Below are 26,604 nucleotides of genomic sequence, written 5' to 3' on the forward strand. Positions count from 1 at the left end.
TATTTATTACTTGCCGTTTTCGACAATTTTATCAAAGTACAGGCAGTAGATCACTTTGCTTTAGATCCGATTTTACTCGATGGCTTACTTGTACACTTGCACGTTTTATTCCTTGTTCTATTCTTTCAATGCGCGATTATTCCTCTCAGCGCTCCGTTTCTAATGTATTTTATTTTCTGACTGAAAACTTCAAAGATGGCCGCACGCTGCTTACGTCGATGACGTGCGTGGCCATCTACCAATCACAATGTACTCCCGGCATGCTTCACGCGACACAGCTGAGGTAATTGACTGACGCCTCAGCTGGATGTCACGAAGCGCCGATTTCGAATACTTTATGCTTTTTCCTCACGCAGCAGTCAGACTCAATTTCCTTCAGGTGCTTAACGAACGCTTTACGCTGCCCTTCTTCTTCACACTCCTCGTGTGCAGAATGCTCAAAGCTCATTAAATATGCGCGGTGCCGAACAATAGCGCGTCCTTAACTTCTCTGCTAACGTTAGCGCTCGCTCTTCATTAGCGTACTCACTCCTTTCAGCACCTTCACTTCACTCCCGCTTTTCCTCATCAAAGAGATCACGATCTTCAATCATCGCCGATCATCATTATTTCCGCTGGTCCTTGTGAACAAACCCTCGTCGCCAATTGTAGCGTACACCAATGATGACAAGAAGAGTGGTGTACTTAAGATTGTTTATTAACTAACAAGGACCAGCAGTAGCGGGATACAACTAGCATCAATAAGGGTCAGCTGTCATCTGTCACCAAGAACAGGTGACGTCACCTATATACACAATGAGTTGCTATGGTGACGCAGTGTGACGCTGCGTGATAAACATAGTAAACATACTAACATGTACGACACATTCTCAGTAAAACATGTACATCTAACAAGGACAGAGACTGTCAGTTGATTCCTTTGTGTTCTACTGCAGCCTCCTAGAGTGTTCTAAAGAACGACTAGAGCACTAACAGTCCTACTTATTACAAAGGTATGGCACACCTGAAGCCATCTTGATTGGAATAAAGTGGTAACTCTTAAAACATTTAATTTACAAAGGAACAAAATGAGGGGGTATATCTTGCCATAGAAAGTATGATTAGTGCTGCAGAAGGAAAAAATAGGGCACATTTTGAGTGACTTCTCAAATCCTTTTCAGTTTCATTAAAACAGTCTGACATGCAGTCTCCCAAGATGCCCACCAGAGACAAAAGAGCCCAAATGTAGCCCAAATATCACCCAGATGTAGCCCAAGTATAGCCCAATGACAAAATGTCCCAGAGTGTTCTAAAGATTAGTGCTTCAGAAAGAAAAATTAGGGCACATTTTGAGTGACTTCTCAAATCCTCTTCTATTTCATTAAAGAAATTCTGACATGCAGACTGAAACATGCAATTTGAATACCAGCAGCAGACTTCCCTGGTGAGCAGTAGCTTTACTACAGTGATCTAATGAGCAACTAGAGTGCTAACATTCAGAATTTATGGCAAATGTGTGACACATCTGAATGCCTTCTTGATGGAACCAAAGTAAACAAGCATTGAAAATGCAATAGATCTCGCCCTCGTTTAAGTTAAAGCCATTCTGTTTGTAATGAGGTGGCTTTTTAGCTTTGCTTTTATTAGTGTTTTTAAAACTTTCATGTAAATAACATGCATATGTATGCATATATGTATATGTATGCATGCATTTATATTTGTATTTATATAGATATGCAGATTATATATGTTTATATATAAATGTATGTATATATATATATATATGGGTGCGTGTAGAGAGAGGTAGAGAGGTAGAGGTAGAGAGGTAGAGACTTGTAGAGAGAGAAGTAGAGAGAGGTAGAGAGGTAGAGAGTAGAAAGTGAGTAATAGAGAGTTGAGAGTGAGTAGTAGAGAGTAGTATAGTGAATAGTAGAGTGAGTAGTAGAGAGCAGTAGAGAGAGTAGCAGAGAGTGAGTAGTAGAGAGTAGTATAGTGAATAGTAGAGTGAGTAGTAGAGAGTAGTAGAGAGTGAGTAGTAGAGAGTGAGTAGTAGAGAGTGAGTAGAGAGTAAGTAGTAGAGTGAGTAGTAGAGAGCAGTAGAGAGTGAGTAGTAGAGAGTAGTAAAGAGGGAGTAGTAGAGAGTAGTAGAGAGTGAGTAGTAGAGAGTGAGTAGTAGAGAGTAGTAGAGAGAGAGTAGCAGAGAGAGAGAGAATAGTAGAGAGTAGTAGAGAGTGAGTAGTAGAGAGTAGTAGAGAGTAAGTAGTAGAGAGTGAGTAGTAGAGTGAGTAGTAGAGAGTGAGTAGTAGAGAGTAGTTGAGAGAGAGTAGTAGAGAGTGAGTAGTAGAGTTTAGTAGAGAATGAGAAGTAGAGAGTGAGTAGTAGAGAGTAGTAGAGAGTGAGTAGTAAAGTGTGAGTAGTAGAGAGCGAGCAGTAGAGAGTGAGTAGTAGAGAGTAGAGAGTAGTAGAGAGTTAGTAGTAGAGAGTAGTAGATAGTGAGTAGTAGGGAGTGAGTAGTAGAGAGAGAGTAGTAGAGAGTAGTAGAGTAGTAGAGAATGAGGAGTAGAGAGTGAGTATTAGAGAGTAGTGGAGTAGTAGAGAGTAAGTGGTAGAGAGTAGTGGAGAATATTCCAAAGTTTGGCACACCACTTGCACAATAAGTCCAATCAAATCATATCACTTAGAGTCCTTATTGAAGCGCTGAATCTTGGTGTATATTCAAATGCTTTTATTTTCCTTAAGTTTATGTACCACAGCTAGCCGACGCGTTTCGTTCTGTACAACGGAACTTCTTCAGGGCGTTCTTATTTCCTTCAAGTTATGTCGGTATCCTGTTGTCATATAACTAGATATTTCTTCCTAATGTTAGACGAGACGTAAGTACATTCTTATTCAAAGTGACTAGGTATCAACTTTACCCACACAATTCGGGCAGACTTGAGTAATTTATAGCATCCTCAAAGTCAGTCTTTCAAAAATTCCAAAGTACAGGACATGATAATCCAAATCCAAATGTTTCTCAAGAAAAGTAATTTTCAATCGTTCGGAATATCGGCGTTTGGGCAGATATGACCCAAGGACCCCCAGTATGCAAGGGGAATTAGTCCCCCCTCTGCAAACGCGCCAGTGGCCTGCGTTGCAGAGAGGTTTAAAAAGGGGCATAGCCTCATTACACCTCTGTGCAATGCAGCCCCCTGGCGCATACTGGAGGTTCCAGGTGAGCTAGTTGGCCCCTGGGGACCCCTAGTATGCAAGGGGAATTAGTACCCCCTATTCAAACATGCACGGGGGCTGCGTTGCAGAGAGGTGTAAAAAAGGGTGTGGCCTCATTACACCTCTCTGCAATGAAGCCCCCTGGCGCATACTGGAGGCTCCTGGTGGGCTAGTTGGCCCCCAGGGACCCCCAGTATGCAAGGGGAATTAGTTCCCCCTCTGCAAACGTGCCAGGGGGCTGCGTTGCGGAGAGGTGTAACAAGGGGCATAGCCTCATTACACCTCTGCAATGCAGCCCCCTGGCGCATACTGGATGTTCCAGGTGGGCTAGTTGGCCCCCAGGGGCCTCCAATATGCAAGGGGAATTAGCTCCCCTTCTTTGAACATACACGGTGGCTGCATTGTAGAGAGGTGTCAAAAGGGGGGTGGCTTCATTACACCTATCTGCAATGCAGTCCCCTGGCGCATACTGGAGATTCCTGGTGGGCTTTCAGGTCTTATATAGTTAGGAATTAGCATTACAAAAACCTTTGCAATTCGCTGAAAAAAACATAGGTTTCAGGCCTTATATAGTTAGGAATTAGCATTTGAAAAACCTTGCAAATTCACTGAACAAACCATAGGTTTCATGCCTTATATAGTTTGGAATTAGCATTTAAAAAACCTTTGAAATTCACTGAAAAAATCATACGTTTCAGGCCTTATATAGTTAGGAATTAGCATTTAAAAAACCTTTAAAATTCACTCAAAAAACTATAAGTTTTAGGGGTGTTAGAGTTAGCTGGACATTTCAGTCATACAAAAAAATTGAAATTGCTTCTATATAGTTAGTTGTACTAACTATATTTCGCGCACCCGCAATCCACTGCTGATGATGTCACATATTACATCATTCATGACATGGTCAGTGACATCACTGATGACATCTCAAATGACAAAGGTTTTTTAAATGCTAATTCCTAACTATATAAGGCCTGAAACCTGTGGTTTTTTCAGTGAATATACATACATATATATATATATATATATATATATATATATATATATATATATATATATATATACACACACACACAGGTAATGTATAGCTAAACAAATTCTATTACATATATTTAAACAAAATAAAAAAAATTGTAAAGTCTGTGGAAAATAGACATACTATGTCCACTCCGGTCTGTGCAACAGTATGGAAAGTGTTGGACTCCGAAGGGGTAAAACTTTTTATTCTCACTCCAGTATGTGCAACAGTACGGAAAGTGTTGGTCGAAGGAAGGGCAAAATTTACTATTCCCACTCTAGCCTGGCAACAGTAGGGAAAGCGTTTGACTCCAGAGGGGTAACAATTACTATTCCCACTCCAACCTGTGCAACAGTAGGGAAAACGTTGGACTCCATAGGTGTCAAAAAAAGTAGTTCACTTCAAACACATAAATTAATAACACTCTTAATTGACCAAAAATGCAAAACTCTTATTATAAAAATTATAAATAAATAAAAAATAAACCAATTTACAAAGTTATTAAAATGTTTAATAATTTCTATAATTGTTTTAATTAATTGATCATTTAATTAAATTCTCGCAGTATACTCCCACAAACTTAGCAACACACAATTAAATGCTATAAAATACAAAAGTATAACACAATTAACATATTAATTGTTAATTATTACTTAAATAACTTCTCACCCTGTTCTCCTGCAATTAAAACAACCCGCACATAAAATATACCATACAAATTACAATTATAAAACAATTTACATAATAATAAATCAATTAACTATGGTAATAAAAATTAATAATTAATTGGTAAATGATTATTATTTAATTATTTTCCCACCCTATATCGCTACAAACCTAACGATCCGCACCTAAAATATACCTTGGAAAATATAATAATTACACAATTTGCATAATTAAATATCAAATAACTAACTAATCATAAATTAAATATAAACACTGGTTTGAAAAAATAAAAATAAAAAAATAACACGATTATAGGCCGTCTGAACATTACAGGTTATAAAGCACTAGGCACTTTGAAGCCATTTTAACTGTATGGTTGTTTTAAATTGGAAGTTTTATGCAATTTTGTATTGATTTTAAATATTCACGCAATAAACTATTATTACTAATCGTAAATTAATAATTGACCAATTATAACTTAATTAACTTCTCACCCTATACCACGTCAAATTCAACAACCCACTCCTATAATATAACTTGAAAATATATTAATTACCCAATTTGCATATTTATCAATCAATTAAATAATATTATTTAAAAAATAATTGTCAATTATTTATACTGAATTAACTTTCCACCATGTCCCTCTGCAAACTTTACAACCATCTACAACACTATAAATGGCTATTAACAATCACATTTGGTATTCAAGTTCTGGTTGACACCTGTTCTGGGCTGCTATGTACCCTGCAAACATTTTTACCCCTCTACTTGATTGATAAAAGGAAAACTGATTCAGGCACTAACTACTTGCAGACTTGACTACGGAAATGTTCTATTTTTGGGCTTATCGAAATATCTCCTGAATTGCTTGCAAGGGTTTCAGAGCAAAGCGGCTAGATTAAGTCTCAATCTTGGTTTTAGAACCCGTATGTCTCCAGACCTAGATGCCCTGCATTGGCTTCCTGTGAAAAAGAGGATCCAATTCATAGCACTAGTCCTGGGCCACAAAGCCCTACATGGAAATGGCCCCATTTACCTTAGGAAGAAGCTATCATACTATGCCCGTTCCAGGAGATTGCGCTCTACATCTTGTCATCTAGCCACCATTCCAGGATCTGCCGGGCTAGAACCGGGGGTTGCCCAAGCCTGGAATCAACTCGCGCTGGGACATCTGGCTACTTCTAAACTGCCTATTTTCAGGAAACAATTAAAAACCTGGCTATTCAACAAATGAAGTAATTTTGTTAAGTTGGGTGCACAGACCTTTTTCAGTGCTGGGACACTCTTCTGAGTAGACGTGCGCTATATAGTTTAGAAAATAAAATAACAATTTTGAATCACAATATTAAAAACTATACTTAACAATATTAGCAACAGTTATACAAATGATATATAACATATACAGTTACAATATGAACCAAAACACATATAGATAATTTAAAAATTATATTTATATAACTATATTCTTGAAAACGATTTTAAAATCACAGATATTCTTGAAAATGATAATAAAACACAGCTGTTTTTGTAAACTATATTACCTAAAAATCGACATTTTTGTCCATGATATTCCTGCATCACAATATTATTGTGTCACGATATAAAAAGTTTGATATTTGCGTAGCTCAATATTAGGAATACAATATTATGTCCAAATACCAACCATATTGTGCTGTTACTCACTCCTTCAATGTGCCTCCTGCCTCATGTGCCTCCTCTGCTCCCAAGATTACTCGACCCATAATCCTGTGACTGTGAAATATGGAAACATGAGAAATAGCCTTTCTTTCCACTGAATTTGAGAGACATCTAGAGGCAAGTACCTGCTTTCAACTAGTGTAATTGGTATAGGTGGTTCCTGTGACTACATTTTTACTCTCTTCATGGTGTCACAGACAGCCATGACCTTGTGCCAATAATCATTGATTGAATCTCTGTAAATCCAAAATTTCAATATATGTGAAACCTTTAGTCCTGCACTATTATTTTGAACTAAAGACCTATGGCCAATGCACTAATCTGTGTTTCCTACCAAGGAAGTGCAAACTATACTGACTAGTTTACGAACCTGAAACAATGCAGCCTATCAACAAAGGTAATGGCAAATTCTGTGATTTAGGTAAATGCAAGTTTAATACATCTATCCTTCTTTTTATCTCTCACTCCTGTCTACTCCCATCCGTCCACCAATACTGCACTGTCATAATATCTTTAGTTCCACTGCTACTCTTTCTGTTAAGAGTTCAAACATCCTACTTATCTCTTCTGCCCTTCAAATCCTAATTAAGCATGGGCGAATTTTGCAAATTCACGATCCGCGAATTTGCGGATTTGCGAATTCGCGATCCGCAAAATTCGCGAATTTGTGCAAATTTGTGGATTTTTTTGCGTGTTCGCAGGGTTTTTTGCGTGTTCGCTGGGTTTTTTGCGTGTTTGCGGGGCTTTTTGAGTCTTCGCGAGCCGCTTGCATAGCGAAGTTACCCATGCAGTTGTTTATGGGAGAGGGAGAGATAGATAGATAGATAGATAGATAGATAGATAGATAGATAGATAGATAGATAGATAGATAGATAGATAGATAGATAGATAGATAGATAGATAGATAGATAGATAGATAGATAGAGAGGGACAGAGAGAGGGAGAGAGAGAATGAGAGAAAGAAAGAGAGGCCGGATCTCTGAAGGGCCAGATTCCTGAGTTGCCCCTACAGAACATACAGCTTTTTATTTTTAGCAAAATGCATATGAAAATTGTGCTGTAAAGGTCTCTTTTAGTTTAACCCCTCCTGACAACTCAAAATGGGTGTATTTGCCATCCTCTCCCTTATTCCTGTTTTTTTATATCTGTAAGTGCTTCCTGATGAGGTTTACTACCTTGGACAGGTGCCTCGTTGCCTACTTGTAACTATTCTCTGACCCTGCTTCAAGGGTCAGAGCAGGGTCAGAGAATAGTTGCAAGTAGGCAATGTGCACCATGTACCTCATTGCTGGAGTGTGGTGATGTGTGCACAGTCCAGTTAATGGGGATACATGCCACCTAGGGCATTCTGGCCCCCACAGGGCATAGTCTTTGGGGTCAAGATGCTGCTGTGTAGGGGGGACCTGGAGAATGGGATCCCACTGGAGACTGTCTGGGTGACGGTGCTTTGGGTGAGTATGCAGCCCAAATCCATTGTTTCTGATGACTCAAGGCAGGGGTTTGAACTTCCACGTTCAGGTCGTCGGCAACCCACATAGTAATCCGGGTGGCACTCAGAGGTCCCTATGCGGACTTATGGATGCTGTTTTTCTCTAACATGTAGTCCACTATTCATCATGTCTTCAAATGTTCCCTATATAGGCTTAACTGATAACACACAGTGCTTCAGATAAACAAAGTAAACCAATGGAAAGCTCATCATTTAATCCCTCACTCATCTTCACTCCACAACCCGCTTAAGTGCATCAAACGATGTCAGGATAAGAGCAACAGTCTGGTCACCATGCACAAGACCAAAATGTTTCACTCATAGGCTTCAGCAAAACTCAACATTGGTCCAACCAAGGGCTATCTAGTGTACGTCCCATCTACAAGAGTCCTTTGGAAACTCATCAAGAATATGAAACTCTATAAGCACAGTTACAATACATCACAGCATGTTCAGCAGAGATTTAAAGGTGTGCTAGTTTTGTTTGCTTTCTTATGATTTAGACAGTAGTCAAAACCCATCAGTAGTGATGCTTAAAAACACACCCCATTTTCTTAATCTGCCAGAGTAGCTTACTTCAAAATAGCAATAATAAATAAAGGAGTTTCCTGTTAAGCAGACAGACTGCTTTATTGAAGTAGGATACATTACAGGGAGATGAATGAGCTGCATGAAGGGGTGGAAGAGCAGAGGAGAGCTGCAGTACCAAAGGAGAAATGGAGCTTCAGGTCAAGTGATGAGGTATACGTAAAGCTTCAGAGGTGCATTATTTAGTCATCAAAATGGAACTTCACTGTAAACCAAAAGAAGCGTTTTACCTATAGGTTATTACAAAGGGCCTCTGCCACTCTGTGTTGGACCTTGTCCTGCCTGCACGTTCAACCCCGAAGCTTTTACCTACTTACCTCCAAAATCACTTTTGCTGGCCTTACGACTGTACACTTTACCACTTCTAACCAGCTCTAAAGTGCGTGTGCTCGATCTCCTAAACTAGTTTTAATTGGCATAAACTTAATTGGCATATTTAGTTTACTTATAAGCCCCTTGTGAAGTGGTATACCATGTACCTGGGGCCTGAAAATTACATTTTACAACTGGGCCTCCTGCATCACTCATTGAGATCCCCACTGAATTAGCATTTTAAAACAAGTCCCAGGCCTGCCATTGCAGCCTGAGTGCAGTTTTAAACTGCCATATCGACTTGGAATTTAAAAGCCCTTGCCAATTCTTAACTTCCCATTCTTTTATATATGTCACCCCAATGGAGGCCATAGCTTGCCCATATGGCAGGGTACTGTGTAATTAAAAGGTTAGACATGCACTTTTAAGTTTTTCATGTGCTGGTAGTCAAAAACTCCTACATTTGTTTTTCACTATGGTGAGGCCTACCCCGCCAATAGGATAACATTGGTGGTTACTTTTTACCTCTAATAAGATGTAACTTCCAATAGGGAACAAATAGCTGTGTCATGTTTGCCATCCATGAAAACCCTCTTTTTCGTTTACATCTGTTTTTTAACATCGTTCATAGTTTTACATTGGCTTCTCAAATGAGTGTTGCCAGTGCACGCACTACAGTTACATTATACATTTCAGTGCATATCAAGTGTTAAGACAAAATATTCCTGTATGAAGTATCAGCACATATATTGTTAGGGGCATCACTTAAAATGAATCTCCTGCGATGTACATATTTCATGCCATGTTTAGTGCCCCTAAGGCTCTCACATTCTCTGCAATTGCTATGCTAAAATCATGAACGGTGGGACAGGGTATTAACCAAATGAGGACAAAGTAAAACAAAGGAAGAAAGGGGTAGATCTGTGTGAAACTCTACCGCTCCCTTTCCTCTGTTCGTCGGTCCACATGTGCGAGCTCTGTGTAATGAAACCTTCTTATGTGCACATCTGCCCAGCTGGTGATCTAAGTAACAGTAGTACAAGTCACAGTGGAAGACAATCGCAATTACACATAAAACTTGAAAGGATCAAGAATATTTTTATCGAAAATTAGACACCACCGACTTAGTCATTTGCCATGAATGGTTGTGATCTAATTGCATCACCATGTTGGATTATATCCTAAACATTACATCACAATAAATGTCAAGATTATAACATTTTTAGAAAGGTGCAAGGGGGATGGGTGATGAGTGCAAGAGGAAAACAGTGGAAGTGATGTGCCAAGAGGAAGGTAGTGTGCATATATACATCAACATCCAGGGTTTACAACCTATCCAGCCAGATGTCTGGCATGTACATAAATGCTGAATCATAGCATAATAAACATGATGCAGATAATAAATCTATGTCTGAACACAGGAGAAAAAAACAATGTCGCCGTTTCGACATCTAATTTCAGCCTTGGGAGTGGGGTCTTCATCAGGACTGGGTGGAGGGGAGATAAAAAGCACCTATGAAAATGGGGAATGCAAATTAATGCGGTGGAATGACAGTGTAGGAGACAAATAAATCAAACAAATCTTAGAATGAATTTACCAAAAAGGGGAACAGCAAGAAAACTTCAGGCCTGGTTAGCCCCTAAGAGAGTGTTGTCAGAGTAATCCTTCCATCTATACCCCTGTCTTAGTGGTAACCTCTATCTCCAATGAGGAGTCACCCGTGGACTCATCTGCCTCTCGCAACTCTGATAATATGGTCTCCCATTCTATGGCCAATGGGAATTTTCGGAGTCCCAAACGTTCCTCTCTGTGTAGGGCAACACTCTCCACCTAGGCTCAGTTGGGTAGGTAGCGGCACCATGCTGCTATGTGTGGTGTGCCCAATGCCTTCCAATGCTTTGTGATTAGGCGTTTGGCTACAGAAAGGCCCAAGTCCTGGAAGCGGGAAGTGACCCTGTATTTCCACCCTCTTTTCAACAGGTGAAGGATATGGGCCTCCCAACTAAAAGGTATGTCTCACCCAGTGCAATGTGATAATGCAGTGGCACCTCGTGCCAGTATGCAGCAAGCTCTGGGCACCCCCATAATATATGCAGAATGTCTGCATCGGTTAAGTGACACCTGGGGTAAGCCGAGTCCGCACAATGAAGATATTTATTTATTTTGGCTGGAGAAAGGTATGTCCGGTGGAGAATAAAAAACTGTATCTGCCGAAACCGTTGGTTACGAGGAACATGAGAGTGTCCCTCCAGGGCAGCCACCCATTCTGCTTTGGAGAATACCTGACCCAGATCCCCCACCCAGTGGGAGCTTAACGAGATAGCAGTATGCTGCCGGAGTGCCGCTGCGAACCGTCGAACCAGGTGACATGCATGTATTGGATTGTGTGATGTAAAGGAGGCTCTGTAGTTAGGTAGCCCCATTTGGAAGATAGAGAGACTACAAGTGAATGGTGTAGGAGGAAGCTCCCCAAGGGGAGACCCTCCCCCTTCACCAGTTCTGCGTGTGTAAACAGTGACCCATCTTGGAACAGATCTCCAATATCTTGAATGCCAGCTGTGTCCCAGTCTCTCAGTTCCTCTGCCAAGGTGGTTCGCTGCCCCCTGGGAGTACACAGCAGGGGAATAGCAGGGGCATAGGGTTTTGTGGCACGGGTAATGAACAAGCATCTACGAAAGCATTTATAAGCTACTGCAAGTAGCAGGGGGCCATGCATTTGGGTCACGCGCATTGATGGAATAAGTGCAGAAGGACAGAGTGCGAAGTAGGCGGCAGAGTACTGCCCGTGTCCTCTAGGTGGCAGGATGCCAGCCATCTGGAAATCCACTGCACCAGGGCAGCTAGATAATAGTGCTCAAGATTGGGAGCGGCCAGGCTGCCCTGCCCAATGGGTAGGTAGAGCTTATTAATAGAGACTCTGTGCCTGGAGGCCCCCTGATAACATATCTGACTATTCTTTCTATTGTTGGAAAAGTCTGGAGGCAAGTAAAGGGGTAGGTTTGTAAAATAGTAGAGGAGCTGGGGCAGGGTCACCATCTTAGGGAGGGCAATTCTGCCAGAAATGGATAACGGCAATGTCCCCCAGAAGGAGATCTGAGATCAGATAGTACCACGGCTCTGGTAACATGACTCTCTAGCAGATCAGCTTTTTGACGATAAATGCGAATAATCAGTTGTTGAAAAGTGCCGGCACACTGTGTCACTGGCTCGCCACTTAGAGAATATCTAGGATCGGGGGTGCTCTCCTTGAAAGGAAACAGAATAGACTTTGTGGCATTAACCCGCAAGTCTGATACATCAGCGAATGTTGTCAATGTCAGATCCAATGATGGGGGAAAGCGTGGAAGTCTCTGATATATAGCAGTATGTCATCAGCTTCCTGTCCCCAACAGGAATCCCTGTATCCACTCGTGTTTGGACATATGCCCACAGAGGTTCCACTGCTAAAGAAAAGAGCAGGGGAGACAGGGGGCATCCCTGTCTAGTACCACGTCCCACTGCAATGACCTCTGAGATATATGGGCCAGTCTTGCCTCGGATGATTGGGCGCATACATACCATCTGGCTGAGCCCTATGTAAAAAGTCACAATTCCAAATTTAGACAAAGTGGCAAATAGGTAATCCCATTCAAGTGAATCAGGTGCTCTCCCCAGGTCGAATACTAGGCACCCCCAGCGGGCCACTTCAACGAGGCATATTTTGCCAATCTAAAATAGTTGAGAGAGGTGCTGCGGGCTGGAACAAACCCGTTTTGATCAGTGTGGACCAGGGTTATGTTAATGTTAATGTTACTGCTATTTGTAGCGCACTGTGACCCTGTTGGCGTCCTGGCGCTAAAAGATTAAAATGTCCTACCGAGGTCTGAACAGAAGAGGAGGCCGAATTAACTGGACTGGAACAGCCATGTCTTAAGGGCTTTCCTAAACTCCAGGGGGCATATTATCAAGGTGGTTTATCTCAGCTTTCTTGGCTTTAAAAGCCAAGAAGAGAGATAAAATTATCTCCTGATTACCTAGCGGTCGCTAACACCAGTTAGCGACAGCTAGTAGGAGATAGCGACCATCTTTGGCCCCACTTTGCATGTCAGTGATATTTATCACTAATGACATGCAAAGTGGGCGTGCCAAGATGTTAGCGACTGGAAACAGTTGCTAACATCGCTATCTCCTATTACCAACTTTTGGAGATATTCGCGCTAAGCGCAAATATCTCCAAAAACTAACACATGCCCTGAGCAGTTCTTAGCCATGTTATCCAATGGGAGGTTATTGAAACGGAACCCCTTCTGAAGACGTGAGGAGTACTCTCCTTGATCTAAACTACATATTATCCTATATGAAGAACTCTGAGATATACAATGGATTGAGTTCCAATTTATAATTGAGGAACAACTGTGTTCTGGAATTGGCCTATATAATTTGTTATTTGGATTGATGTTTTGCCCTGAAGAAGTCATTTGGGTGATTGTACCCTCTGACGAAACACGTGTTGGCACTGGTCCTTTTGATCTATTGGCTACATTCTGTATGAACTTGATGAAGACTGTGAAGAGATTTGATGTATGAAGAGAAAAGAAATGGAAATTAAAGGAATTTGATTCGATGAACTTTGAAAGAACACTCATTTGATTGTGGCTATCTTTTCTCTTGGAACAATATAAGAACTGGCATATATGTGCTCGGGGACAATTTATCTTTTGAACATGGCTAAGAGCATTAGCTCGGTAATGCATGAATATCTCTGACTTTTCAGCGATATTCATGCATTGCGGCCGATTTTTATCGCATTTGCGATAAACCTTGGTAATACCAAGGTTTATCTGCGATAAAAATCACCGCAGCTCTGCGGTCAATTTTTGTCTCTAACCAAGCAATAGACATAATTATCGCTATTGCTTGGTAATATGCCCCCTGATGATAAGTTATGTGCCTGAGGTACAGTGGCAGGTCATTCCATGCCTTAGCTGCTCCGAACATAAAACGTCTGGCTCCCCTGTTGGATTTTCTAACCAAGGGCACCCGAACCAGTTTTGCTTCAGATGAGCGCAGGGTTCTCCTCGTACATACCAATGAAGGTTCTGTCTAAGATGCAGAGGACCGAGACCCAGGAGAGATTTAAGGACTATGCACAGAGCCTTGAAACTAACCCGCTTCTTTACGGACCAGTGGAGTTTCTTTAGTTCCGCTGACATTGAACCATATTTAGGTGTTTTAGTCAGTAATCTAGCTGGCACGTTCTGCAAGAGCTTATGTTTTTTCAAAGAACCTTCCTGTATATTTAAGTAAAGACTGTTGCAATAGTCCAATTTAGACAAGACTAGGGCAGTAACAACGGTTTTCTGACTATCCAATGGAAGGAGAGGGAGAATTTTTTTGCAGGATCGTAAAATAAAGTAAGTGGATGAAATCACTGCATTAACCTGGTCCTTCAGACAGAGTTTATTGTCGTTATAAACTCCCAAATTCTTTACCTTCCTCACAGGTTGAGGGAGAGGGCCCATTTTATCCAGCCACCAGCTAGGCGACCAGAAGTTCGCATTGTTGCCACATAGAACCACCTCCGTCTTACTCGAATTGAGCTTAAGACAATTTTGGTTCATCCAGCAAACTACAGCTGTAAAGCATTCCTGGAACCGGGTGGCCGTATCATGTAACCTGTCTGGGAGCAGCGACACAACAATTTGTGTGTCATCTGCGTATGATGTTAAATTGAACCCAAAGGATTCAATCAAAGGCGCAAATTGAGCAGCACAAATGTTAAAAAGCGTAGGACTAATTGAAGATGCCTGGGGGACCCCACAAGGTAACAAGAAAGGTTTGGATGTGTACCTCCCCAAGGCAACTGCCTGGACCCTGTCCAAAAGAAAAGATTTGAGCAGAATCCAGGCCGCCCCTTCCACCCCGATCTCACGCAGTCTGTCCATCAGTAGGCTGTGATGGACCGTGTCGAAGGCCGCCGAGAGATCCAACATTATCAGAGCAGTGTGTCCTCCCTGGTATAAGCTGGTTCTGATCTCGTCAGTGGATTTTAGGAGGGCGGATTCCATACTATGCCCACCCCGCAAACCGTATTGCGTAGGGTTTAGACTTTGAGAGGCTTCTAGGAATGCACTAAGTTGAGTGTTCACAATCTTTTCAATTATTTTAGCCGGTACAAGAAGTCTAGAGATAGGTCTAAAACTATTGGAATCCTTGGGATCGAGATTGGGTTTCTTTAGTAGGGGCATTATAGATGCACTTTTCCAGGTCATGGGGAAATAGCCTTCCACAAACAGTGTGTTGAAGATAGGTGTTAAATGGAGGGCAACTGGTTCCGCCACTAATTTGAGGGTAGATAATGTGAAAGGGTCAGTAGGTGAACCTGATTTGGCTGACATGATCATTTTAAAAATCTCCTGGACTGAGACTGGAAGGAACTTATCAAATTGGACGCATGCGTGAGCTGTTAGAGGGATGCAGGACGCTAGCCTATTGGCCGAATTTTTGGAAGGATTTTATAATCAGTATTTAAGATTGCAAGGGGCCTATAGGAGTTCAGGGGCGTGGGCTCTTTCCCCGGTCTCAACAGAGGGACCAAATTCGCTGTGTATAAAGATGGCGGAAACTTGGAGTGGTCAATTGAGGCAATAAAGAGGGCATGCAGGTGAGGTATGACTGTTTTGGCATATGTTTTAGATTTAGAGTCCATATGCCCCCAGTGTCTTCCTGGATGCCAGGAATGGAAATACTTCTCTCATCTCCTCTACTGTGATAGGGGGATCTAATATGAGGCACTGGCCGAGAGCCAATGTGGGCAGGTGAATCACGCCTAAGAAAGTATTGATTTGCTGGGAAGACCCGTATGTTTGGGAATCATAGAGAGAAGCATAGTGGTGAGTCATGGCTTTGTCTATGTCATACTGTGTGGTATGCATGAGCCCCAGATCTTCCCGTATGGTGTGGATTGGACTGTGGGGGTATTCCTGGTGTATGAGATAAGCCAGCAGCCTACCTGCCTTATCATCTGTGGCATGTGTGCGAACAGAATGAGCTGAGAAGTTATGACATCTAAGCCATTCCAAAAGACTGAGTTGCTCGGCTTGCATGGCTTCAAGTTTCACTTTAGCCTCAGTGTGTGTGACTGATAGAGATTCCTGCCAAAGGAGTTTTTTCACAATGGTTCCCAGGGAGCTGTAAAATTTGTTTATGTATGCTTCATGTCAGGCCCAGACAGCGCCTCGTGTCACCACCTTGAAAGTCTCCCCTTCGGTGGATGGGGAATCCGTGGTGCCCACATTGATTTTGAAGTAATCCAGTAGTGATGCTTCTAATGAGCTACGGAATGCTGTGTTCTCTAGTGTAGCCGGTTGCAGCTTCCAGGCGGGGATTGGGTGGACTCTCCCCTCCCAGGTAACTGTCATGTATCAAGGGTTGTGATCTGAGTGGGTGCCCCCTAGGTACTCAGGGCCTCATTTATGAAAAGCGACGCATCGCTGCGTGAAAACAGCGATGCGTCACTTTTCACTGCGCACTCCTTGCGACATTCCTGATGCGTCATATTTAATGTATGACGCATCATGTCGCAAGGAGTTACAGATACGCCAGTATTTCTGACGTATCTGTAAGCGCAAAAGTGACGCATTGCTGGAGTGTGTCACAAAAGTGAAGCAACTCCAGCAATGCGTCCTTTCACATGGGGAAAGCCCCATGTGAAAGGGCTTGCGTCAGTCTTATGCCTGCTGTGGGGCAGGCGCAAGATTTTGAAGCAACAGCGTCCTAAAAGTGACGCAGTGAAATCTCATAGATTTCACTGCGTCACTATTACGAGGCTTTTTGCGGGGGAACGCCCCCTCTGCATACATTATACCTGACGCAGGTATAATGAGGCGCAGGGGTTTAAAAAGTGACGCATCTACCTAGATGCGTCACTTTTTAAATATGGCGCAACAATCAATCAATCAGTGACACTTATAAAGCACGCTACATACCCGTAGGGTCTCAAGGCGCTGGGGGGGGGGGGGGGGGGGAGGTGCCGCTACTGCTCGAACAGCCAGGTCTTCAGCATCTTCCTGAAGGAGAGGTGGTCTTGGGTCAGGCGCAGGTCGGTCGGGAGGGAGTTCCAGGTCTTGGCGGCCAGGTAGGAGAAGGACCTTCCTCCTGTAGTCGCTCTTCGGATGCGGGGGACGGCGGCGAGGGCGTGGTTGGCTGATCGGAGGTGGCGTTTGGGAGCGTAGAAGTTGACTCGGCTGTTGAGGTAGCTCGGGCCTTGGTCGTGTAGGGCTTTGTGTGCGTGGGTGAGGAGGCGGAAGGTGATTCTTTTGTTGACGGGGAGCCAGTGAAGGTCTCTCAGATGTCCGGAGATGTGGCTGGTTGGTGGGATGTCGAGGATGAGTCTGGCTGAGGCGTTCTGGATCCACTGGAGTCTCTTCTGGAGCTTGGCGGTGGTACCGGCGTAGAGGGCGTTGCCGTAGTCCAGTCGGCTGGTGACGAGGGCCTGGGTGACGGTCTTCCTGGTCTCGGTGGGGATCCACCAGAAGATCTTCCGTAGCATGCGTAGGATGTTGAAGCACGCCGAGGAGACGTTGTTGACTTGCCTGGTCATGGAGAGGGAGGGGTCCAGGATGAAGCCCAGGTTGCGTGCATGGTCTGTCGGTTTGGGTGCGGTGCCCAGGGCGGGAGGCCACCAGGAGTCGTCCCAGGCGGAGGGAGAGGAGCCCAGGATGAGGACCTCCGTCTTGTCCGAGTTCAGTTTCAGGCGGCTGGTCGTCATCCACTCGGCTAACTCTTTCATTCCTTCATGCAGGTTGGCTCTGGCGGCGGCGGGGTCGTTGGTCAGGGAGAGGATCAGCTGGGTGTCGTCGGCGTAGGAGATTATGCTGAGGTTGTGTTTGCGTACGATGGCCACGAGGGGGCTCATGTAGACGTTGAAGAGGGTGGGGCTCAGAGATGATCCTTGGGGGACGCCGCAGATGACTTCGGAGGCCTCTGACTTGTACGGAGGTAGGCGGACTCTCTGTGTTCTTCCGTCGAGGAAGGAGATGATCCATTCCAGCGCCTTGTCCTGGATTCCGATGTTGCTGAGGCGTTGTACTAGGGTGCGGTGGCAGACCGTGTCGAATGCCGCGGAGAGGTCTAGGAGGATGAGGGCCGCTGTTTCTCCATTGTCCATTAGGGCTCGGATGTCATCGGTGGCGGCGATGAGGGCGGTCTCGGTGCTGTGGTTGGCTCGGAAGCCGGACTGTGAGGGGTCGAGGGATCCGTTCGTCTCGAGGAAAGCGGCCATCTGCTTGTTGACGGTCTTCTCGATGACTTTGGCTGGAAACGGGAGGAGCGAGATGGGGCGGTAATTCTTGAGGTCGGTGGGGTCCGCTGTTGGTTTCTTGAGTAGAGCGCTGAGTTCGGCGTGTTTCCAGCTCTCAGGGAAGATGGTGGTGTCGAAGGATGTGTTGATGATGTCTCGCAGGTGGGGTGCGATGACAGCGTCGGCCTTGTTGAAGACGTGGTGAGGGCAGGGGTCGGTCGGTGATCCGGAGTGGATGGAGTTCATCGTGCGGATGGTGTCTTCGGTGCTGATCGGGGTCCAGGTGTGGAGGGTGGTGGTGTGAGGTGGTTGCTCGGTCATGGTGTGCGTTGGTTGGTTGTTGAAGCTGTTGTGTATGTCTGCGATCTTGTTGTGGAAGTATGCAGCGAGGGAGTTGCAGAGGTCTTGCGATGGGGTGATGTCGTTGTTTCCTGCGCTGGGGTTGGAAAGCTCTTTCACGATGTTGAAGAGTTCCTTGCAGTTGTGTGCGTTGTTGTCCAACCGGTCCTTGAATGCTGTTTTCTTGGCGGCGCGGATCAGCTGGTGGTGTTTCCGGGTGGCAAGTTTGAAGGAGGTCCTGTTGTCCGGTGTCGGTTCCCTTCTCCAGACTTTCTCGAGGGCTCGGCAGTTCTTCTTGGAGCTCTTGAGTTCGTCGGTGAACCATAGGGCTTTCTTGCTGCCGGGTCTGCTAGGCGGGGTCCTCAGTGGGGCGAGTTCGTCCGCGCAGTTGCTGATCCACTTCGTAAGGTTGTAGGCGGCCTGGCTGGGGTTCGCTGAGCTGGCAGGAGGGTGCTGGCTCAGGGAGGTGGCGAGCTGGTCTGCTGTGATCTTGTTCCAGCTTCTGCGGGCGGCCTGTTGCTGGTGTTGGTGGGTCGTCGTTCTCTTGAAGCTGAAGTGGACGCAGCTGTGGTCCGTCCATTGAAGCTCTGTGGCGTGGCTGAAGTCGATGTCTGTGCTGGAAGAGAAGACTGCGTCGAGTGTGTGTCCGGCGAGGTGGGTGGGGGTGGACACCAGTTGCTTGAGTCCCAGGTTGGCGAGGTTGTCGAGCAGGGTGCTGGTGTTGCGGTCGTTGTTGTTCTCCAGATGGAAGTTGAGGTCTCCCAGGAGGATGTAGTCAGCGGAGGGGAGGGCATGCGGGCTGACGAAGTCGGCGATGTCTTCGCTGAATTGCGTGCGTGGTCCAGGGGGTCGGTAGATCAGGGTGCCTCTGAGGGTGGTGTTCGGGTTGGTGTGGATCTGGAAATGCAGGTGTTCGGCGCTGGTCAGGGTGTTGTCGGTGCTGGTCGTGAGACGGATGGTGTTCCTGTGGATGATGGCGATGCCTCCTCCCATCTGGTTGGCGTTGCGGTCCCTCCGGACGATCTTGTAGCCCTCTGGGATGGCGATGGCGATGTCAGGGTGCATTTTTTACACCGCTGGTGCGTCACAAAAAGTGACGCACCGGCAGCGCAAAACTGACGCAAGGCCTTCATAAATAAGGCCCTCAGTGTCTTGGACCAGGGATAACAATGCGGGGAAGGCCAGGATGCGGTATAACCGCATGTGCAGGTTTTGAACTGGCGATTAGAGCGAATATATACATGCATTAGGACCAACACTCCAGCCGTTTACACAAGACTTGTGAATTGGACGATGATGTACGCATGAGGAGAGGGAAAGAGTGATCTGAGGAGACATCTAGCACTGCATTGTAGTCGCATCCTAGGAGCCAGGAAACACCACTCCAGCGAGACAAGACCCTGGATAAGTTGCTCAGGAAAGCATTTTGGTCTACGTTAGGGGCATGTATGGATACCAGCAAAACAGGATACCCATTAGGCTTGCTCGGAAGGAGTACGTATCCCCTGAATTAATCTGTCACAACCTCTTCCTCCTCCCAGGGGACTCCTGTCCTCACCCAAATCAATGCACTTCTTGCCATTGGAGAGAAGGTTGTGCTGTATTCTCAACATCTCCATCCCTGCAGTAATCTGGCAGCTTCCAGCTGGGTCTGATGTGTCTTCTGTCGTAGGGCGATACCAGCAGCTCTTTCCTGCATATATGCATATATGGGATACCTACGTGAGGGGGAGAGAATCCCTCTCACATTCCAGGTGATGATGCTAACTCACGTTATGTGGATGATCTGTAGTTATCTGTGTGGCTACTCCCGTTTGCCACGATATACAAGAGTGTGGGAGGCAGCAGCAGTTCATGTGCGAATGCCGAACCTGTGGTGATGAGCCTCAGCAAGGCCTACTAGTGCTAGGGTTTCTCCCTTCTATGCACAGAGTCCTCAGACCAATGGAAGAAGTTGGCACAGAAACTGGAATGGAAAAGACAGAGGGGCATATTAACAAGCAATAGCGATAATTATCGCTATTGCTTGGTTAGAGACAGTAATTTACTGCAGAGCTGCGGCGATTTTTACCGCAAATAAACCTTGGTATTACCAAGGTTTATCGCAAATGCGATAAAAATTGCCGCAAATGCATGAATATCGCTGAAAAGTCAGCGATATTCATGCATTACCGAGCTAATGCTCTTAGCCATGTTATCCACCTCCCATTGGATAAGATGGCTAAGAACTGCTCAGGGCAGGTGTTAGCTTTTGGAGATATTCGCGCTTAGCGCGAACATCTCCAAAAGTTGGTAATGGGAGATAGTGATGTTAGCGACTGTTTTCAGTCGCTAACATCTTGGCACGCCCACTTTGCATGTTATTAGTGATAAATATCACTGGCAGGCAAAGTGGGGCCCAAGATGGTCACTATCTCCTACTAGCTGTCGCTAACTGATGTTAGCGACAGCTAGGTAATAGGGAGGTAATTTTATCTCCGCTTTCTTGGCTTTTAAAGCCAAAAAAGCGGAGATAAACCCCCTTGATAATATGCCCCCTAGTTTTTTAAACCTCATGAGGTGGAACGACATTCACACAGCACCCTTCTGTAATGCATGAAGCAGCACACTGAATGGAAGGAGCTTGGTCCTTTTATACCCACACAGGGGCTCAAATGAAGGCGGTACAAGTACAGAATGCTGGTTGTAAGTACATATAAGGTCATACAGAAAGTGTACAAGCAACAAGTGGGAGGAGCTAACAGTTAGCTAATTCTGGTGGGCACATCCTGACCGTTACAAGTTGAGGACAGCTGTAAGCTCAACTGAGCATGTGCGAAGAAGAAGAGGCTAAATATATCTCATCTCTAGGCAGATTTCAAGAGCAGTTAACAGGGAGGTAGGACAGAGCACATGCCGAGCACATGGCAAACAAAATGGCTGACAGAAATACAAAAAATGGATTCCACAAAATGGACAAGATAGTCTCTCAATATAAGATGTCTTTTACTAATGCTTAACCTAATGGCTGCTAAATTAGAACAAACCTTAACAGCGGAAAACAAATAAGCAACAACTAGGTTGTGCATAAGAGTGAACCAGGTTTGAGGTTGACCCAAATAGTCTTGCCAGAAATGCAGCAACTCATATTCAGCCATGCTATGAATTCTGCTTAGGGTGGTGGTCTGTCCGGCCTTTCCCCCAGATTGGCGACTTTAATTGAAAGAAGGGAGAGATGTCCATCAAGTGAGCATGCAAGGTTGGCTAGTATGCAACCATGCAGTGTCGCAGATGCAGCGATTACCTGCTAGGCGCCCAGCGAATCGCATCTCTGAATCATGAAGAGAGGTCAGTTATGCCATGTACTAAACAATCATGTCTGACGCTTGAGGGGTGACATCCAGAGGGCCAGGCGACCCCTAGTCACCGGACCAGGCCCGAGTAGAGTCTACGTCACCACAGAACTTGGATGGCGACACCCTGGAGGGCACTGGCGAATCTACGATTTGAAGGGAAGCTGCCACCAGGAGAGCCTCCTGCTGCTCCGTCAGGATCTTTTCTGGATCTGCCGACTTCAATGACAAAGCACGGCTCCTCGCTCCTACTCTCATACCTCTCTGCCGGATACGTCTGTCCTGCCTGGATGGTTATCCACTGTCATGTGACCTGGTTGATGTCCCCAGGCCAGACCCTTCTAGCCAGTCCCATGCATCTGAAGGTGTGTCGAGGAATCGTGAGGTTCCAACCTTTAACTCCCTTAGTTCGGCAGGGAACAGCAGGGAATATTGTATGTCAAGCCCCCGCAGTTGTCGCTTTACTGCCCTGAAGGAGGCACGTCTTTTCTGTACTTGGGTGGTGTAATCTGTAAAGAGTACTGTGTCATTTTGTATTTTAGCCCCGACTCTCTCTCAATATTCTGTCTCTGTCTCTAAAGTTCAGGACTTTGAACCAGAACCGTCTGGGGTTGGATCCGGGCGGCAGCCGGCTGACTGGCACTCTATGGGCCTGCTCTACCACAAATTGTGGGAAAAGAACACCGGGCAGGAGCAGTTCCTTCAGCTGCCTCTCCACATACTCTGCTGGGTCTTTCCCTTCTGCCCCCTCTGGTAGGCCTACCACGTGTACATTATTGCAACGGGCCCGACCCTCTGTATCATCAATCTTGTCCTCAAGGATGCAGACACGATCCAGCTGGTCCTGCAGGGTCGAGGTGATATTGCGAGTCTGGGGTTGCAGATCAGTGAGCGTGAGCTCAGCTGTGTGCATACGCTCAGATAATTTCTGTTGATCGCCCCGCAAGTGTGAAGTCTGAGACCACTTCGTCAATCCTGGTCTCAAAGAAAGTATACGTCTGCTCCAGTGTCATGACAATCTTTTCGACAGCAGTCAGTACTGAGTCAATTTGGATGAGAGGTCTAGCTGTTGCAACTTTGCAACTTTGCAGTTCCCGCTGCCCATGAGGATACCCCCACTCTGGGGTCTCGGGGGTCCCTCACCGCGGAACAGACAAGCCGAGGCAGCCCAAGACCAATTACTGTGCGGTAGGCATCAAGGGGTGTGGGCTATGATGTGCCCGGCCACACCGGTGAGTGATGGTCTTGCAGCATCCCTTGGCATATCCCAGACACCGTCCAGCGTAATATATTGTGCGGGAGATCGTCAGCCACTCGCCTCCCGGCTGTGCCACCCAGAACCATCGCCACCACTCACCCTGGCTCGTGAAACTTCACACTGCCCTGCAGCAAGACAAGTCTGGTCCACTGGCAGATCAACACCCTGGTAAGGATGTCAGGCTTCTGATTCTGATGAGCCACCCCAAAGCCGAGCCAGTCAGAGTCCCTAGACATTGATGCTTGGGGGCGGCTCCTCAGGCCCTGGGTTCTGTGGCTGGCAGTCTAGTGCTACAGGTGTCAGTGCCTCGGTGAACCAAGGCCTTTCCAGCACCCCACAAGCACCCCCTTCAGTCCGTAAGATGATCACAACTGAAAGTCCTTGGGGCTCGGGCTCTGTTGGCCTCTGTTCTTAGGGGCCACTGCACTGGGACCAGTTGGACTGCTGAATAGATTCCCAATGTTCATTCCCCCCAACTCGTGACCAAGACAGTATCAGGTAGACCATTCTCAGCCCTCCACGGGGGGTCTGAATAGGTGTGGGGTGAGGTGCAGAGGTTGCGGCCGTGACTTGTGCCCCGTGGTGCTCGGTTTATGAGAGGGGCAACTGCTGTCATCCACACAGAGACTTGGTCCCTCATTGGGCTGGAGAGAATGTCGTAATTGGCCTGGCCGCGTTAGCGATTAGCTGAACCTACACGTTGTCCTCCTTAACTTGGCTATATACGAAAACGCCATCTTGAATACTGCGGCGGCCATCTTAGATCATAAGCGGCCTCGTGGCCGGCGTGCCCTTTAGTCCGTTGTCCGTTCCAATGACCACTTCAGTCTGCCCAGCAACAGGCTATTTTTAGCACTGGTCAAGCTTGCACATGCGCAGTCCCAACTGACCAGTAAGCCTTTAGGAATGTGCGCCAAACTGACCAGCGGAGTTGTGCCCCCTCCAATGAGCTGGCAGTGTTCCAAAACATGACCATATATGTACATAAATGTGTCCTAACTTGTGCCGCCTATCTTTTATTGCCCCTAACTGTATATAAATTGGGGTCACACCGGTGTTCGGTGTGATACCTCTTGCATTACCGAAGGGTGCTGTTTGAGTGTACCACCACCCCATGGGGTCTTAATAAACTTGTTCTTTGCCTTTTACAGTTTCCGTGCCAACAGTTCTTGAGTGTAAGTGGGTTATCTTCGGAGCATGTAGGCCTTGGGAACCCTGATTACTTCAAATTGGCGACCACGAAGGGACTCATCGGCGACTCGGATGCCCGAAGGAGAGGTCGTGACGAAGGCTTGGAAACTCGCCATGGACGCGCGCTGCCACGAGTGACCCGAGTCTTGGCTGCCACGGTGTTTTTTCCTTTCCTTCCGATCTGACCTTCCAGGTGGCGCCGGTCTCCGACTGAGTTTTCGAGTGTCTGCATCGCTGAGATAGTGCCGTTTGGCTGATTTGGCTTACAAGACCTTGGCAGTTGGAATCTGGACGTTTGAGAAGTTGGGTAAGCTTTGTGTTCGGTAAGGTAGTCTTCGGACGCTTACTGAAGTTCTATGATTTGTGATCGGTAAGGTAGTCCTCGGACGCTTGCCGAAGTCCTACGATCTATGTTCTTGATTTGAGTTAGCTAACATTGTGATTTGAGATCTTTGAACTTATATGTGTAGTGCACTTCACATAGGCAGGCATGTAGAGATGTTTCTCTAAACTTTGTTCTTTTTTCCTCTGAGCGGCACAATCGTGTGAAGTACTGTAAGTGCCATTTTGTGCGGTGTCACGTTTTCGTGATACTTTTCGAACATGCCTGTTTTCAGCACACTCCGAGGGATGTGCTTTCTTGGAGAGGGTACCTCAATTAGGTTAGCAGAAGCACAGCCGGCTCCCCCAGAGGGAACACCAAATCGTGAGATGTATATAAAATTTGGCCTCCCCCCTATAATGTACAGCAAATTATGGCATAAGTATACAAAATCGGATCCTGAATTGCAATGGCCTCTACATGGGTCGTTCGATTTACGTAAAGTACAGTTTGTGGAACAATGTTTGTTTCAACGCAGGTCTAGACAAAATATGTTTGATTGTGTGTGAATGTGGGAGAAAGCGGTGCGTGAGCGAATGAAGCGTGAAGTTGCCTTGGCGGACAAAGAGCAGCGCAAGGCTGCTCGGGATAAAGCTTTACAGCTTGAGGAAAAGGAGGCTCAGGAGAAGAAAGAGAGGGAGGAACGGGAACGTAAATTGCAAACGACTGGTCAATTTCCTATCCGTCGACCGCTTTATCCTGTCCTTAATAATGAATCTGATGATTTTTCATTGCTAGATCGGTCACCGCCTCCGTACGTTTCGCCGACGGCACCAGCTGCAGATTCGGAGGACGATGGACAGGATAAGTCGGAACAGAAGGGGGTATCTGCTCTCAGGTTTACTGCGGAGAGGTCTGCACATTTGCGTAGTTGGGCTCGTAAAGTGAATAAGAAGTGTGTTTCTCAGGATCAGTTGCTTACGGAGAAAAAGGCGTGGTCGGATCTTGAATTGATGTATTTTTTATCTAGTTTGGCAGATGAAGTTGTTGCTGCGTATCGTGAACTTTCTGTCACGTTAGAACCTAAATCGGTATCAGTGTATCGTGAGAATTTGCTTCAAGGTATCTTTGATCTTTCAGATGTCGATGACCTATTCACGCAACTGATCCAGCTGCGAGACGAAACGACGAAATTACGGGAGGAGCGGAAAAGGAGGCAAAAGGAGTCCGAATTGGAGAATAGCGGGCAGGCTAAGGAGAGTTCTCTCCGTGGTTCAGATAAGAGTTCTGCGTTGCATGTTATGCCTATGCGTGAAGCCGCGCCTTTGTATGTTCCACCTAAAGGGGACGGTACAGATGATGATAAATTATCGAAAGATGCGAAAGGGTATTTTGTATATAACTGGGTATACACGCCTTGGAATAGAGCAGATGTTATGGCATTGAAAAACTCTTTACCTGATCTTCGAAAAAATCCGGCGGCATTTTATGAAGGGGTGGAAGGGGCTATTTCGTCTTGTGTGATGACTCTTGTGGATATAGATTTGTTCTTTGGGCTAATTCTGCCACCTGATATGTGGAGACAAATTCGTAAAAATAATGATGAAACGATACTGGGGGGCACATGGAAAGAAATAAATGCTGCCGATTTAGATAGGGAACCAGCATGTAAGCCTTGTCAGTTGATTCTGGATCTTCCGGCGGCTATTTTAAATAAATTGAAGACGCTTGTTCCCTCTAAAAAGATTGATTGGACTATGCTAACGTCGTGCAAACAGAAACCCGATGAAACGGTCTCAGACTTCTTTACACGCTTCGAGGAGGCATTCCATGATTACAGTGGTCAATCTTTAACAGACGATACGGGTCGGCATTTGTTTGTAGATAAGTATGTGGCTAATCTCCTACCGGAGATTGC

The sequence above is a fragment of the Lissotriton vulgaris genome, chromosome 2_2 (assembly GCF_964263255.1).
Source record: "Lissotriton vulgaris chromosome 2_2, aLisVul1.2, whole genome shotgun sequence".
Classification (NCBI taxonomy): Eukaryota; Metazoa; Chordata; class Amphibia; order Caudata; family Salamandridae; genus Lissotriton; species Lissotriton vulgaris.